Below are 18,500 nucleotides of genomic sequence, written 5' to 3'. Positions count from 1 at the left end.
CTCATATGTTCCACTTTAAGTATGAAGGTATGAAATCGGGCTGAGAGGCTGTTTTATCTTCCCACTCTTTCAGAATTCTCAAATGTTAATCATTGAATCAGCACAGCAGCAGTGGACTATTTTCTTGAAACATGGGGTAAAACCAACTGAATAACTTCCGTGCAAAGCCAATTAAGAGCAATACTGACTACCGAAGGTGAGGGGATACATAGACAGAGCAAGCGGGAGGAGACTACGGTGGCTCAGTGGTTAGCATTGCTGCCTCACAGCGTCAGGGACTTAAGTTCAATTCCAGCCTTAGGTGACTCTCTGTGTGGAGTTTGTACATTCTCTCTGTGTCTGTGTGGGTTTCCTCCGGGTGCTCCACTATCCTCCCACACTCCAAAAATGTGCAGGTTAGGTGGATTGGCCATGCTAAATTGCCCATAGTGTTCAGGAATGTGTACGCTAGGTGCATTAGTCAGGGGTAAATATATGGTTGGGGAATGAGTCTGGGTGGGTTACCCTTCAGAGGGTCAGTTTGGACTTGTTGGGCTGAACAGCCTGTTTCCACACTGTAGGAATTATAATTCTAAAATCAAAATGGAATTGGAAAGGGAGATAAAGCACACCAACCCTTGCCTGTCTGTTTGTAAAGGCAGAAAGAGTGGGGAACTTTTTGCTTCTGTTTTTTTTTAAATGGCCTTAATATCCAGAAGTGTTACCATGCAAAACTGAATGGCTTTTTTACCCCATCACTAAGTCACCTTGAGGTCCTTTGTTTTTAACATTCAACCATTCCCAATCATCACTCACGTAGCCAACTGGATATTTACATATAAAGCCCAATATGGGCAAAGTGAACCATCAAAAGTAAAGGGGGAGGGGGTAAGGAGAGCACTAAGGGACAAAATCAAAATGCCCTTAGAAGGTTAAATAACATATTGTACCTCTTGCAGTGCCCACTTCTCCCTAAACACATCGAGGGTGGGATCCTTTTGTCGGTATTTTCTAATCAACATGTTCAGAGAGGTTTTGACACATCTATGATGCTGATGGGATTTGAACTGAAGCTGCCTGGCTTCGATGTGGGGACACTATCACCTCACCACAGGAGCCGAGAAGTATCTCGGAAGTGTTATCGCCTACATCTGGGTGGCTTCCCCATTACCAAAACCGAGGAAGAGAGACAGTCAGCAGAGATGATGCCCTCCATTGGCCACTGTCCAGACCTGTTTATAGCCAACTTGGCCAAGCCCAGAAGTAGACCCCCAAGGAGGTCCTCTGTCTTGCCCACACCCCTACGCACCAGATGTCCAAAGATCAGGAACATGGGACTGAACTTCAACCAAAGACACAACAAATGATTTTTTTAAATAACTAAAACTGGCGCACAATCCCTCACACCAATATGTACATGATCCGCGGACTCCACAGCACTACAAGATCCACAGTTAGGCTGAGAGCCCATGAACTGCCACAGTCTGTGGTTATACAGGACTGCTGCATGCAATACCCTCTATGAGGGACCCCACTGTGTGATGGTAAATAAGCACATGGGGTGGGGGAAGCCCTTTGTTAAACTAGATGGTCAACTGGTCTCCAGGTCCCACTCCTCATGACTTATACAGTTCAGCCATTGAAATCAAATGTAGTGTTTAAGTGTAATCTTGCTGTTCTTGTTTTTTTGTAAATCTAAAATGGTGACTATTGTGGGTTCTTTTTTGATTATATTTTTGCTGAGAATCTATCTCTTGATTAAATTTTTAAAATATAAAACATAGATACTAAGTTAGCCTGGAACAGTAAGTCTGTGCTATTTTCTGGGTCTGCAAATTGTTAAAGTGCAATGCTGGCCTTTAGTAGAGTATGTGCCCTTCCTGTCAGATGTGGGATGTAAGGTGCAGTTTCCATGTTACTGATGATTATATCTGCAGGAAGTATGCTTAGTTGTGAATCTTATTGGATTGCATGGATCGGTTAGAGTGGTAGTTAGAAGCAGTGAGGAATTTACAGGAGCCAGGTGGTGTGATGGATGACAATTATAGGAAGGGTGATAAACCGTTGATACAGTATGTAGATGGGTTACCTCTAAGAAGGTAGAAGTGGGAGGCAGGTGGTGCAGGAGTCTCCTGTGGCTATCCTCATCTCAAACAAGTATGCTGTTTTGGAAAATATAGGGCATGATAGACTCTCGGGGGAATATAGCACTGACAACCAGGTTCCTGGAACTGAGACTGGCTCTAACGTAACAAGGGGTACATCAGGTTCCAAGCGATCAATTGTGATAGGGAGAGAGTCAGAGGCAGACAGATGTTTTTGCAGCTGACAACAAGACATCAGAATGGTGTGATGCCTCCCTGGTGCTAGGATCAAGGATATCTCAGACAGGGTGCAGAATGTTCTCAAAGGGGAGAGGGCCCAGCAGGAGGTCATTGTACACATTGGCGCTAATGCCATAGGAAGGGAAAAGGATGAGATTCTGAAGGGAGAATATAGCAAGTTATGCAAAAATTTAAAAAGGAAGTCCTTTAGAGTAGGAATAGGAAGGTAGAGCAGATAAATGTGTGGCTGAGGAGCTGGTGCAAGAGAGAAGGATTCACATTTTTGGATCATTGGAAACTCTTTTGGGGTAGAGGTGACCTGTATAAGGAGTACAGACTGCACCTAAATTGGAAGGGGACTAATACACTGGCAGGGAGATTTGCTAGAGCTGCTCAGGAGGATTTAAACTAGTAAGGTGGGGGTTGGGACCCAGGGAGATAATGAGGAAAGTAATTAGTCAGAGATTGGTGCAGTTGGGAAAAGGAGCAAGTTAAATAGTCTGGGCAGGCAAGAACAAAACAGAGAATGAGGTACGACTGATAAATTAAACTGCATTTATTTCAATGCAAGAGGCCTAACAGGGAAGGCAGATGGACTCAGGGCTGGGAACATGTGACTGGGATACCATAGCAATTACAGAGACATAGCTCAGGGATGGACAGGACTGGCGGCTTAATGTTCCAGGATACAAATGCTACAGGAAGGATAGAAAGGGAGGTAAGAGAGGAGGGAGAGTGGTGTTTTTGATTAGGGATAATATTACGGCTGTACTTACGGAGGATATTTCTAGGAAAGATTTTTGGGTGGAGGAAGAAATAAGAAAGGGATGATCACCTTATTGGGATAGTATTATAGACTCCCCAATAGTCAGCAGGAAATTGAGAAACAAATTTCTAAGGAGATTCAATTGTCTGTACAAATAATAGGGTGGTTATGGAGGGGATTTTAACTTTCCAAACATAGACTGGGACTGCCATAATGTTAAGGGTTTAGGTGGAAAGGAATTTATTAAGTGTGTACAAGGAGCTTTTCTGATTCAGTATGTGGGTGTACCTACTAGAGAAGGTGCAAAACTTGGCCTACTCTTGGGAAATCAGGCAGGGCAGGTGACTGAGGTGTCAGTGGGGGAGCACTTTGGGGTCAGTGACCATAATTCTATTCGTTTTAAAATAGTGATGGAAAAGGACAGATCAGATCTAAAAGTTGAAGTTCTCAATTGGAAGAAGGCCAATTTTGATGGTTTTTTTTTAGATTAGATTAGACTTACAGTGTGGAAACAGGCCCTTCGGCCCAACAAGTCCACACCGACCCGCCGAAGTGCAACCCACCCATACCCCTACATTTACCCCTTACCTAACACTACGGGCAATTTAGCTTGGCCAATTCACCTGACCCGCACATCTTTGTGACTGTGGGAGGAAACCGGAGCACCCGGAGGAAACCCACGCAGACACGGGGAGAATGTGCAAACTCCACACAGTCAGTTGCCTGAGTCGGGAATTGAACCCAGGTTCTACAGGCGCTGTGAGGCAGCAGTGCTAACCACTGTGCCACCGTGCCACCCACTTGGTATTAGGCCCAAGAACTTTCGAAAGGAGAAAGTGAGGACCACAGATGCTGGAGATCAGAGTCGATAATGTCTGCCCGAAACATCGATTCTGCTGCTCCTTGGATGCTGCCTGACCTTCTGTGCTTTTCCAGCAAGAACTTACAAAAGTTGACTGGGGACAGGTGTTTGCAAGTAAAGGGGCAATTAGAAACTAGAAGTCTTCAAAAATAAGATAATGAGAATCCAGAGACAGTATATTCCTGTCAGGGTGAAAGGAAAGGCTGGTAGGTGTAGGGAATGCTGGATGCCTCGAGGAATTGACAGTTTGGTAAAGAAAAAGAAAGAAGCATATGTCAGGTGTAGACATCAAAGATTGAGTGAATTCTTAGAAGAGTATAAAGGCAGTAGGAGTATACTTTAAAGGTAAATCAGGAAGGCAAAAAGGGGACATGAGATAGCCTTGGCAAACAAGGGTAACGAGAATCCAAAGGGATTTTATAAATACATTAAGGACAAAAGGGTAACTAGGGAGAGAATAGGGCTCCTCAAAGACCAGCAAGGCGGCCTTTGTGTGGAACTGCAAGAGATGGGAGAGATACTAAGCGAGTATTTTCGAGTAATTTACATCAGTATTTATAGTGGAGAAGGGCATTGGAGATATAGCTTGTGAGGAAATAGATGGTGACATCTTGAAAAATGTACGTATTAAAGAATGTTGTATGTCTTAAAATGTATAAAGGTGGATAATTCCCCAGGCCCTGATCAGGTGTAACCAAGAACTCTGTGCTAAGCTAAGGAAGTGATTGCTGGGCCTCTTGCTGAGATATTTGGATCATTGATAGTCACAGGTGAGGTGCTGGAAGACTAGAGTGACTAACATGGTGCCACTATTTAAGAAAGGTGGTAAGGAAAAGCCAGTGAACTATAGACCAGTGAGCAAGACGTCGGTAGTGGGTAAATTGTTGGAGGGAATCCTGAGGAACAGGATTTGCATGTATTTGGAAAGACAAGGCTGATTAGGGATAGTTAACATGGTTTTGTGCGTGGGAAATCATGTCTCACAAACTTGATTGAGTTTTTTGAAGAAGTGTCAGAGGATTGATGAGGGTAGAGTGGTAGATGTGATCTATCTGAACTTCAGTAAGGCTTACAACAAGGTTCCTTATGGTAGACTGGTTAGCAAGGTGAGATCACATGGAATACAGTGGGAACTAGAAATTTGGATACAGAACTGACTCGATGATAGAAGACAGAGGGTTGCTTTTCAGACTGGAGGGCTGTGACCGGTGGTGCACTACAAGGATCGGTGCAGGGTCCACTGCTTTTTGTCATTTATATAAATGATTTCCATATGAACATAGGAGATATGGTTAGCAAGTTTGCAGATGACACCTGAATTGGAGGTATGTGGACAGAGAATGCTGCCTGGCCTGCTGTGCTTTGACCAGCAACACATTTGCAGCTGTGATCTCCAGCATCTGCAGACCTCATTTTTTACACAGAGAAGAAGGTTACCTCAGAGAACAACAGGATCTCGATCAGATGGACTGATGAGCTAAGGAATGGCAGATAGAGTCTAATTTAGATAAATGAAAAGTGTTGCATTTTGGAAAGACAGATCAGGGCAGGACTTATATAGAACATAGAACATTACAGTGTAGTACAGGCCCTTCAGCCCTCAATGTTGCGCCCACCTGTGGAACCAATCTGAAGCCTATCTATCCTGCAATATTCCATTTACATCAATAGGTTTATCCAAGAACCATTTAAATGCCCTTAAAGTTGATAAGTCTGTTACTGATGCAGGCAGGGCCTTCCATGCCCCTACTACTCTCTGAGTAAAGAAACTATCTCTGACATCTGTCCTATGCCTATCACCCCTCAATTTAAAGTTATGTGCCCATGTGCTAGCCATCACCATACTTAATGGTAAGGTCCGAGGGAGTGTTGCTGAACAAAGAGCCCTTGGAATGCAGGTTCATAGCTCCTTGAAATTAGAGTCACAGGTAGATCGGATAGTAAAGAAGGCATTTGGTATGCTTTCCTTTATTTGTCAGAGAATTGAGTTTAGGAGTTAGGAGGTCATGTTACATTTGTACAGGATATTGGTTAGGCCACTTTTGGAATACTGTGTGCAATTCTGGTCTCCTTCCTATTGGAAGAATGTTGTGAAGGGTTCAGAAAATATTTACAAGGATGTTGCCAGGTTTGGAGGGTTTGAGCTATAGGGTGAGGCTGAATAGGCTGGGGCTATTTTCTCTGGAGCATCGGAGGCTGAGGGATGACCTTCTAGAGGTTTATAAAATCGTGAGGAACATGGATAGGGTAAACAGACAAGGTCCTTTCCTGAGGTGGGGGATTCCAGAACTAGAGGGCATAGAATTCAGGTGAGAGGTGAAAGATTTAAAAGGCACCTAAGGGGCAACATTTTCATGCAGCGGGTGTGCATGTATGGAATGAGCTGCCAAAAGAATGGTAGAGGCTGGTACAATTGCAGCTTTTAAAAGGCATCTAACCAATCAATATTGCATAAATAGATACTCTGACAATTCAGCATAGCTGCCCAATTACTGTCTCTTTTGAAGGGATGTTTCCATTACTTTGGGCAGAAGTTTATCATTTGTTGGAAATAGCACTGATAGAAAGAGCGAACGTTGTGGGCATGGCATCCGTTTACAGTAGTTTCATCCTTCCATTGGAGGTCAGGACAAAACAATTTGGCTTCTCCTGAATTTGAAGCCCTGTGTTCCAGTAAGTTCTGACCAGAAGAACATAATGTTGCCCAGTGCTTTTGAATTTCCTCCCCTAATTTTGGGTGGAAATAATTCCAGAAGTTTCTCTTTCTGAATTGGTGGGAAACACAACAAACATTTTCAGGCTCATTTTGGATACTAACATTTCAAATGTTAAGCATTTTTGCATTGCTTTTCTTAATGCTCTACTTACATTGTTTCAGAGCCCTCCCCATCTGAATGAAGGGAGCAGCCTTCCTCCTCTGGGATTCTCCAGTTTCACCAGTTGGCTGAACATGTGTAATCTATACCCTCTAGGTCTGTGATAACAGTTTCCACAATTTCTCAAACTATGAATAAGTCAAGTTGGAACTTTGTTCTATTACTGTTAACTCAGTTTTTTCTTAATTCTGGAGACTGACTGCTGTGATACATGAATGGAGGAAACAAACAATTACCGATTCTGTATTTGTGAATAAAAATGTAAATCTGTTGAAAGATATGAAAACGTTTCTTGGTCTTAATTGTATCACATTCCAATTATTTTTTGTACAACCCATTTTAAATATTTATGTGACAAGTAATTGGTAATTATAAATCATTGAATACTAAGCCTTGCTTTGCACTGGATACAGTAGTGTTGTGGTTATGTTACTTGACTAGGGAAATCCAGAGGTCAGGGCTAATGTTCTGCAGACGTGAGTTCAAATGAGGCTAGTTAGCTTAACATCTGTCACAGGGCAGATGTTCGAAACTGTCATCCAAGATGTTACAACATGGCACTTAGAAAAGTTTAAGGAAATCAGGCAAATTCAGCATAGTTTCATGAAAGGGAAATCATGTTTAACCAATGTTTTGGAGCTGTTAGAGGAAGTAAGATGTGCTGTGGATATAGAGAAGCCAATCGATACATTGCACTTTAACTTCCAGGAGGCATTTCTTCAGGAGGCTAATGAAAGGTTATTGTGGAAAATGAAAGCTAATGTGTATGGATAACAGATTGGCATCAACTGAACCGAGTAAGCATATATGTGTCATTTTCTGGTCGGCGAGAGGTTACAAATGGTCTGTCACATGGATCAACTCTTTATGATTCGCATCAATGACTTGGATGAAGGGACTGAAGCCACGGTTGCTAAATTTGCTGCAGACACAAAAATAGGTAGAACACTGAATTGTGAAGATTGAAACCACAAATTAATTATAAATTGGTTACTTGAGTGGGAAAAGATCTGGCAATTAAAGTATAATCTGGGAAAATGTGAAATTGTCCATTTTATCAAGAAGAATAAAATGAAATGTAGTATCTAAATATCAGATAAATATTCAGTAAGATCATGGCTGCTCTATGGCCTAACTCCGTAGATCTGCTTGGGCCCATATTCCTTTATACGCTTGCTTAATAAAAAATTGTCTCTCACATTTAACAATTGAATGAGCATCAACTGCTGTTTGAGGAAGAATTTCTGAACCTTCACTGGCTTTTGCATGTACAAGTGCTTTCTAACATGTCTCCTGAATGGCCTGGCTCTAACTTGGAGACTATTCCGCCTGGTTCTAGGCTATAATTCTCCAGTTTCCCTCTGTCACCCTTCTGAAAGAGTGAAGTGACATGAGCAAATTTTCAATCCTGATGTACAACTCCTGAATCCAGGGAAATCTGAAAGATTATGACTAGGGCAGTGGAAAGGTGCTTTCTTACCTCCATTCACCCCTGTGGATGGAAGCCATCAAGTCCTGGAGATTTGTCACTCCTCAGTTCCATTAATTTCCCCATTATTGATGATTTACTTAAGCTAATTTTATTTAGACTCTATTCCTCATTCTCTGTTAATTTCTTTGGAACTTCCAGCAAGTTATCCTCCTTTCCTGCTGTGAATACTGAAGCAAAATAACTATTCAGCATATCTGTGATTTCCCTATGGTCATGGACAATATCCCCACTTTCAGCCCTCAGTGGGCCAGTAATACACTTAGCTAGCCACTTTTCCTTCAATTGCTCTAAAATCTCTTCTGGTTGTCTTTTACTGCCCTTGCAAGTTTCCTTTCATAATCCATTTTTCGCCACTCTTATAAACCACTTTGTGGCCCTGTGTTTGCTTTGTATTTGCTACATTCTACTCGATCTGTCCTGCTCTTCCTGTTTTTATAAGCCCTTTCAAGGAGGATCTCAGGGTGCTCTTGAAACATTCCCTCTGCCCTCCTATGGTTTCCTTCTTTCAAGTAAAGCATTGGTTTTGAGGGTCTTAAGCCAGCCTGAGGACATTATGGCCTGTTCAGTGGATCTTCACACAGTAGGACGTGGGCAGCATTTAGGACATGGTGCTCCATGGTACACACTCTTTGTGCCACAAGGAAATGACCATCACCACCAAGAAAAAGTCAAACTACTTTTGTTCAATTATATTACCATTCAATTCCTACCAGCAAAATCGTGAAGCTTACCAGAAGCTAAGCAGGAACTTAACTTGATCTTGCTAGATAAGATTCATAGCTCCAAAAATGGGTCAGAGACTGGGTATTTACAAAAAGTAGTTGATCTCCTAGTCATAACTAAGTTGTGTTCGAAAGCACTGTCGATGAAATTTCCACTTGTTGAGGGCTGATGAGGTGCAATTGTCTGGATTTGAATTATTATGCTTTTTTTAAGACAGGATGTATCTGGTCAATTTTCCACAGTCATGTGCTCTTGAACAACTTTACACCTTCCTTTATCTGTAATTGACCTCTAAGACTCTCAGGACCTTCATTTCAGCCAGCCCACTTGGGACTGATATTAACAGTGTTTAGATCAGAATGGTGCTGGAAAAGCACAGCAAGTCAGGCAGCATCCGAGGAGCAGGAAAATCGACGTTTCAAATGAAAGCCGTTCATCAGGAATATTAACAGCACAGCTGCTGCTAAGGACATCTTCCTTTGACTGAACTGGTTACTGACTGAAAGAAATGGCTTCTGAGACATTTTCTTGTTCCATCTCTCTATCTCTGAATATAAACCTCAAGTTAGCAAGCACCTTAACAATGATCTCTTCAGGGGTGGGGTGGTGGTGGATGTTGGTTCACCATTTAGATAAGATCACATGATTTCTTGGAAATTGTGTCTTCTGCTCACTATTTAAGATGACATTCAAATCCTTTTAAAAAGAAGCAGAATCGATCTTCAACAAAAAATAAACTAAAATCTATTTTTTCCACTTTAGACCTTAACTTTATAAATAATGGTGCTGTATTACCAGCCTTCATCAGAAGTGTTTTAGCTGTTGTGCAATGTCTCAGTTAGGAGTGCAGCTAATTTTGGAGCACACGTTCTCAGTACTACTGAAATCTTTAGGTATCTGGGACATGCAAAATGTCTATAAGAATGCAATTCCGAATGAGGAGGCGAAAGGCCTTCACATCCAGACTTCAACTGTAAATTAGTCCAGCAAAAAGAAACTCATTTGTTTCAGCAGACATCTGGAATTTTATGAATGAGAAAGTACACCATATAACATTTCTATATAAACAGAGATTTCTAAAAATGAAAATCCAAGGCTGTTGTTCTGCTTTTTTTTTGTTTTTTTAAAAAATTCCAGAATGTTTCAGAAATATGTGAGACTTCACTAGAGATTTCTCTCTGATTACATGTTACATTTTGGCATCTAAGTGACTCAATTTAACCAGATGCTGGTTCCAACTGTAATCAATAGAATTGGCATTTGCATTGGATAAACACAGGGCATGCCTCATTCCAAAAACAGCGGGCATTGACCAGGGTTTGCAAGATTCATATATTTTACATTCGGTAATCACTGCTGCATTGGGTTGTGGAGTCTCTGGGTGAAGTTCTACTGCTCCAAAAAGCAGAAGCTGTGGGGAGGTTTCTAAGAAGTGGTTTAAAAACTTGGGATGTCACATTGGGATTGTTTCCCATTGCAGAACTGGCAATGTTTCTCACCAACAGGAACGGTAACATCCTGGCTGCCAGACAACTGGACATGAGAAAGGAGGACTTAATTGAAACATTCAACTTCCTGAATGAACTTGGCTGGGTGGATGTGGAAATGATGCTTTCTCTTGCGGCAGAATCTAGATTTAGGAGTTGTAGGTTAAAAATAAGGGGTTGCTAATTAAAGACAGAGATGAGGAAGCATCATTTTTTTCTCTTAGAGGGTTGAGACTCTTTGTGATTCCCTTCTTCAAAATGTAGTGGATGCAGAATCTTTCAATATTTTTATGGTGGAGGTAGATAGATTGGTGGTTACCAAAAGGGTGAAAGATTATTAGGGATAAGCAACACTGTAGAATTCAGGTTACAATCAGATGAGTTCTAACCTTATTGAATGGCAAATGGCCTACTCTTGTCTGTATGGTAGGAGCAGGGATGGGCAGAAATGGAGACAGCCAGTGGCCCAAAATTTAATGTTAGTGGATGCTGACATCTTGTAGATGACAGAGCTACTTGCCTCTTCTCTACCTCCAGTGCTTGGGGAGGCCTCAGCTGCAGGCTTGTGGCTTCTGGGAATTAATGGGGATGGTGGGCAGAGGATTGCAGGTCAGGGTATCAGAGGCTGGGATTGTGCAGTGGGAGGAAGGGTCCTTCGGGAGGTGGAGGGAGCCCTCATGGCCCCGGTACAACAATTGCAGGTATTTACTAGGAGATACCCACTTGGAGGTGCTCTTGTGATTGCCTTGTTGCTTTAGCAGTGGGCACCATGCTGCCAATGTGCAGAGCTGCAGGCCTCTGAGTAACAGTCTTCATGCCTGCCTGCAGTTTCCTACCTCTGCCAGCTTCTGATTACCTCCATTGGGCATTAACATGGGGAACATTCTGTCTTTTGGCTGAGAATGACAGTCTTCCAGAGAAAGTCCCAAAGTTTAGGAGCTGTCCCTGTCAGGGCTGATTGTGTCTTCAGTACTTGGTTAATAAGCTCAGTTCCTAAGACTAGGTTAGGAACTATAGCTCTAAAGGTTAGAAATGAAAAGCTAGTATCAGCAACAGGGGACTGTGATGACGGTGGAGGTGGCTCACTTGACAATTGAAAAGCCAGTGACAGACCTACCCTGCACTTTGTAAGGAAGGTGGACTGGATCTCCTGTCAGTCAGGCACAACCAAGGACACTGCTGGGCCATCCTGTGGAATTAAGTCCGTGAGAGCAGAATTTCTACCTGCCAGCACCATGGAGAAGGCCATGCATTCTGCTGGAAGAGTAACCCTGGACTCCAAGGTATAATAAGACCATCAGATGTAGGTCACTCAGCCCATCCAGTCTGCTCTGCCATTCAATGAGATTGTGACCAATCTGATGATTCTCAAATCCACTTTCCTGCCTTTCCCCCTTCACCCTTCATTCTCTTCCTTATTAAAAATCTGTCTGTCTGTCTCAGCCTTGAATATACTTAATAATCCAAGCTTTATAGCCCTGTGCAGTAAAGAAATTTACAGATTCACTATTGTCCCAGAGAAGAAATTTCTCCTTGCCTCTGTCTAAAATGGGCAACCCCATATTCTGAGATTAGACCCTCTGGTCCTACACTTCTCCAAAAGGGGAAGCCACCATTCTGCTTGCATCCTGTACATTTCAATAAGGTCGCCTTTCATTCTCCTGAACTCGAATGAACACAAGTCAAACCTACTCGGTCTTTCCTCCTAAGCCAGTCCATCCATACCTGGTAACAGCTGACTGAACTTCCTCTGGACTGCCTCCAATGCCATATTTTTATTTACATAAAGGGGCTATAACTGTTCACAGTATTCCAGCTGTGGTCTAACTAGTACCTTGTGTAGTTTTCACAAACCTCCTTACTTTCATGTTCCATTCCGCTTGAAGTAAAAGCCAAAATGTTCTTTTTGCCTTCCTTATTACTCACTGAACCTGATTGTCAGCTTTTTGTGATTCATGTATGAGAGGACTCCCAAATCCCATGGTGCTGCAGTTTTCTGCACTCTTTCTCCATTTAAATGATGTTCAACTCCTCTTTTTCGTGTAATCCATAGACTCACCTAATGTACATTCACTTTCCTCATCAAAGTCATTAATATTTATTGTAAATAATTGTGGTCCCTGCACTGATCCCTGTGGAATGCCGTGCGTTACAGATTACCATCCTGAACCGGCACCCCCTTATCCCATCCCTGCATCTTCTATTGGTGACCCAACATCCAACCACATTAATAACAAACTGTCTCCAAAATCATGGCCTTTAAGTTATTAAGTACTACCTTAACAAACACATTCGGGAAATCCAAATAGATTACATCTACTGTTTCCCTTTTATCTATCATACTTGGTACCTCCTCAAAAAACTCTAATAAACATGGCAGGCATGATAGAGTCATAGAGCGGTACAGCACAGAAACAGACCCTTTGGTCAAACTCATCCATGCCAACTAGATATCCTAAATTAATCTAGTCCCACTTGGCTGCACTTGGCCCATATCTCTCTAAAATTTTCCTCTTCATGTACCCAGCCAGATGTCTTTTAAATGGTGTAATTGAACCAGCCTCCACCATTTCCTCAGACAGTTTATTCTATAAGTGCACCACCCTCTGCCTGAAAATGTAGCCTCTCAGGTCCTTTTTAAATCATTCCCACCTTTCAGCTTAAACCTTTTCCCTCTAGTTTTGGACTCCCCTACACTGTGATAAAGACCTTGGCTATTCACCAATCCATGACCCTCATGATGTTATAAACCTCTATAAGGCCACCCCTCAGTCTCCGATGCTCCAGGGAAAACAGCCCCAATTAATTCAACCTCTCCCTATAGCTCAAACCCTCCAACCCTTGCAATATTCTTATAGATCCTTTCTGCACTTTTTCAAGTTTAGCAACATCTTTCCTAAGACAGGGAGATGATAATTAAATGCAATATTCCAAAAGTGGTGTAGCCAATGTCCTGTACAGCTGCAACATGACCTCAACTCCTGTACTCAATGAACTGATCGATAAAGACCAGTGATGTCTTCTTCATCAAGCTAAGTTGATTCCACTTGGCATAGTATAAATGCTGTGCTATTGCATCCTTTATATTAGAGCAAGGGAAAGAATTTGTAGGAGTGGATGCATTTCCAAGAATAAGGGTCATGCGGAGGGGTCAGAGGAGTTGCAAGCAAAGCTCAGTATTTGAGTCTTAGCGGGCAGCTCCCATCCACTGCGTCTGGTACTGATCAGGTTCTGACTGCGTTTCACTCTGAGCCACCTCCTGCCCTGACTGACCAGCCATACAGTGACAGGCCTGTTGGCTCAGCAATAGCAGACAGAGGCCCTTAAATACTTATTCATTTGCCACCAACCACCCTCACTGGCTGAAAGGGCAGGAAAGTCACTGTTATTCCAGTGAAGTGAGAATGAGGCAGGGATTGGGTATACACCTACCCCTCCTTATTAAGTTCCTTCCCGTCCTCTTAGCTTATTAACTTCGTGAGTGCACAATTCCAACCCATGTAACTCCCAGACTGTTGCAAATATCAATGAATTGCTTGATGTCCTTTGGCGAAGGACACTTGTTGTCTAGCCAGCACATTGTGTAATTCCAGCCCAACAGTGATGTAGATGACCCTTAGCTAATCTCTGAAACAGCCTGTCAAACCTCAAAGGCAAATCCCACCTTCATAATTCAGGACAATGAATGTTGACTTTCCCAGTGCTGCAATGAATAAGATGCAGATGAACTACCATCAACAGTGGCTCAGTGGTGAGCACTGCAGCCTCACAGCACCAGGGTCCCAGGTTCAATTCCAGCCTCGGGCGCCTGTCCGTGCGGAGTTTGCACATTCTCCCTGTGTCTATGTGGGTTTCCTCCAGCTGCTTCAGTTTCTTCCCACAATCCAAAGATGTGCAGGTCAGGTGAAATTGTCCACAGTGTTAGGTGCATTAGTGAGAGGGAAATGGGTCTGGGTGGGCTACTCTTCAGAGGACTGGTTTGACTGAAGGGCCTGTTTCCACACTTTGGGTAATCTAATCTAAAATACATTCATTGCTACTTCATGTAGATGGAACTCCAGAATCCCAGCAGGATCTCAGGATCAGATGTGAAATAACCTGAGCCTGTTTTATTCAGTTCCTATTCTCTCCTCCCTCTCCTTTCACAGTAACTTGATGATATTCACATTGATTGCTGCTGATGAGAGAGAGCCTGTTTCATATCACAGATGAAACATGCTGTTCTGACACTGGAAAATGAATAAAGCCCTTTTTTGTTTAATGCTGCAGAGGATGATCTATTGGACTCACCCATTCATTTTGTGCTGCTTCCAATCAACCAGCTTCATCAGCAGGCCAGCAATTATCATTAAATACTCACCTCTGGAACATAATGGGCCTGGTATTAACCAGAAAAGAGCAGTTCAGTATAATTGTGATGGATGGTGTCTCTAATAGGAAATGTTGCTTAAAATAAATGCATCCTTAGGCACAACCTTCTTCAGGTGGTTGAGCCATACTTGGCACAAATTCTCCCTCCCTCCAATGAACAAGTGAAATGAATCCTTGCTGCATGCTCATTCTGGAGTCAGTGCTGGGAAAACCGCCTGGTGACAAGGGTGTTGACCAACTGATAAATGGGATTTGAGAGGGAAGATCGGGACAAACTGTTTTCATTGGTAGTCGGGTTGGTAACCAGAGGACATAGACTTAAGGTAATTAGCTGAACCACCAGAAGTGAGTTAAAGACACTGTTCCTTTACATTATAAAGCTGTTGTGATCTGGAAGGCAGTGCTCTGTAGGGATGTGGAAGTAGAATGGCAAGTTTCCAAAGGATAAAATACCAGGGAAGCAATGGTACATTGGTATTACCACTGGACCAGTGATCCAGTGATCAGGTAATATCTGGAATTTCAATCCCACCAAGACATAACAAGCTGGAATTAAAAGTCTAACACCCACCAGGAAAGGTAACTGCCATCCTTGCCATGCCTACATCTGACTCCAGACACACAGGGTTACTCTTAACTGCACAAGAGCAAGCAAACCACCAGCTGATTACCGCTAACTGGCCCCATTGTGTCAAGCCATTACCAACACCGCCCAACCCCTCACCCACCCCCCCAACATCGCCTCCCCACCCCCAGTGGCCCCCACAACCCCGAAACTCCATCACCACCACCACAATGTGCTTTCCTGATCTCACATGCTTGGCAGAAGCATTAATGGTGCAAAGGGCATGGAATGTATTTGAGGGACTTCAGTGTCCATCACTGTGAGTGGCTTAGCCGCACCTCGAGCAACTGTACTGATCGGGACAATTAACTCACCAGAGGAGGGAGCTGTACAAATATCTCCATCCTCAATGATTGAAGAGTTCAGCACATCCATGCAAAATATAAGGCTGAAGCATTCACACCAATCAGAAGTGCAGAGTTGATGATCCATCTTGGCCTCCTGCAGTGGTCTCCAGCATTATAGATACCAGTCTTCAAACAATTTCTTTGGGCAAAAGCTATGAGCCCAAACAACATTCCAGCAATTGTACTGAAGGCTTGTGCTCCAGAACTTTCCACCCCACTAGCCAGGCTGTTCCAGTACAGTTCCAACACTGGTACCTACTCAACAATGTGGAAAATTGCCCAGGTGTACCCTGTACATAAAAAGCAGGACAAATCTAACCTGGCCAATTACTGCCCCATCAGTCAACTTTCGATCATCAGTAAAGTGATGGAAGGTGCCATCAACAGTGTCATCAAGCAGCACCTGACTCAGCAATAACCTGCTCAGTGACGTCCAGTTTGGATTCCATCAGGGCCACTCAACTCCTGACCTCATTACAGCTTTGATTCAAACATGGACAAAAGAGCTGAATTCCAGAGGGGAGGTGAGAGTGACAGCCCTTAACATCAAAACTGCATTCAACTGAGTGTGGCATCAAGGAGCCCTGGCAAAACTGGAATCAAGAGAAACAAAACCAGAAATTGCTGGAAAAGCTTAGCAGGTCTGGCAGCATTTGTGAAAAGAAATCAGAGTTAATGTTTCAGGCCTGAGGAAGGGTGACTCGACTCGAAATATTAACTCTGATTTCTCTGCACAGATGCTGACAGACCTGCTGAGCTTTCCCAGCAATCTCTGTTTTTCTTTCTGATTTATAACACCTGTAGTTCTGTCAGTTTTTGATTAGAATCAATAGAAACTAGGGTAAAGTTGCCCTCTGAGTTATTTGAGGAAGTAACAAAGAGGATTGATGAGGGCAGAGTGATATAGATATGATCTACATGGACTTCAGTAAGACATTAGACAAGGTTTCCCATGGGAGACTGATTAGCAAGGTTAGATTTCATGGAATACAGGGAGAACTAACCATTTGGATACAGAACTGCCTCAAAGTTGAAGACGGAGGATGGTGGTAGAGTTGCTTTTCAGACTGGAGGCCTGTGACCAGTGGAGTGCCACAAGGATCAATGCTCGGTCCTTTACTTTTTGTCATTTACATAAATGATTTGGAGGTGAGCATAACAGCTACAGTTAGTAAGTTTGCAGATGACACCAAAATTGGAGGTGTAATGGACAGCGAATAGGGTTACCTCAGATTACAACAGGATCTTGACCAGATGGGCCATTGGGCCGAGAAGTGGCAGATGGAGTTTAATTCAGATAAATGTGATGTGTTGCATTTTGGGAAAGCAAATCTTAGCAGGACTTATACACTTAATGGTAAGGTCCTCGGGAATGTTGCTGAACAAAGAGACCTTGGAGTGCAGGTTCATAGCTCCTTGAAAGTGGAGTCGCAAATAGATAGGATAGTGAAGAAGGTGTTTGGTATGCTTTCTTTTGTTGATCAGAGTATTGAGTACGGGAGTTGGGAGGCCATTTTGTGGCTATACAGGACATTGGTTAGGCTACTATTGGAATATTGTGTGCAATTCTGGTCTCCTTCCTATCGGAAAGATGTTGTGAAACTTGAAAGGGTTCAGAAAAGATCTACAAGGATATTGTCCGGGTTGGAGGATTTCAGCTATAGGGAGAGGCTGAACAGGCTGGGGCTGTTTTCCCTGGAGCGTCGGAGGCTGAGGGGTGACCTTATAGAGACTTACAAAATTATGAGGGGCATAGATAGGATAAACAGGCAAAGTATTTTCCCTGGGATCAGGGAGTCCAGAACTAGGGGGCATAGGTTTAGGGTGAGAGGGGAAAGATATGAAAGAGACCTATGGGGCAACTTTATCACACAGACGGTGGTACGTGTATGTAATGAGTTGCTAGAGGAAGTGGTGGAGGCTGGTAAAATTGCAACATTTAAGAGGCATTTGGATGCGTATATGAATCGGAAGGGTTTGGAGGGATATGGGCCAGGTGCTGGCAGGTGGGACTAGATTGGGTTGGGATATCTGGTCGGCATGGACGGGGTGGACCAAAGGGTTTGTTTCCATACTGTACATCTCCATGACTCTATGACTCTGGTTGTAGTCATATCTGGCAGGAAGAAAGATTGTTGGACATCATGTGAAGCAAAATACTGAATAGCAGCAAAACCCAGACAATATCTATATTTGTTCTGAAAAGTGGCAAGTAATATTCACGCTATGCAATGCCAAGGTCACCTTCACCCTTTAACATTCAATGGCATTGCCACCACTGAATCTCCCACTATCAACATCCTATAGACTACCATTGGTCAGAACTGAACTGGGCTAGTCATCTTAGTAATGTATAAGACTGGGTATACCCTTGAGTTTAGAAGACTGAGAGGGGATCAGATTGACTCATATAAGATTATTAAAGGATTGGATACTCTGGAGGCAGGAAACATGTTTCTGCTGATGGGTAAGTGGCGAACCAGAGGACGCGGCTTAAAAATGCTGGGTAGACCATTTAGGACAGAGATGAGAAGAAACTTCTTCACCCAGAGAGTGAATGGAATGCTCTGCCCCAGAGGGCAGTGGAGGCCCAGTCTCTGGATTCATTTAAGAAAGAGTTGGATAGAGCTCTCAAGGATAGTGGAATC

This window comes from Hemiscyllium ocellatum, chromosome 1 (assembly GCF_020745735.1).
Source record: "Hemiscyllium ocellatum isolate sHemOce1 chromosome 1, sHemOce1.pat.X.cur, whole genome shotgun sequence".
NCBI classification, from domain to species: domain Eukaryota; kingdom Metazoa; phylum Chordata; class Chondrichthyes; order Orectolobiformes; family Hemiscylliidae; genus Hemiscyllium; species Hemiscyllium ocellatum.
The sequence above is the reverse complement of the archived record's forward strand: the minus strand, read 5'-3'. Positions refer to the sequence as shown.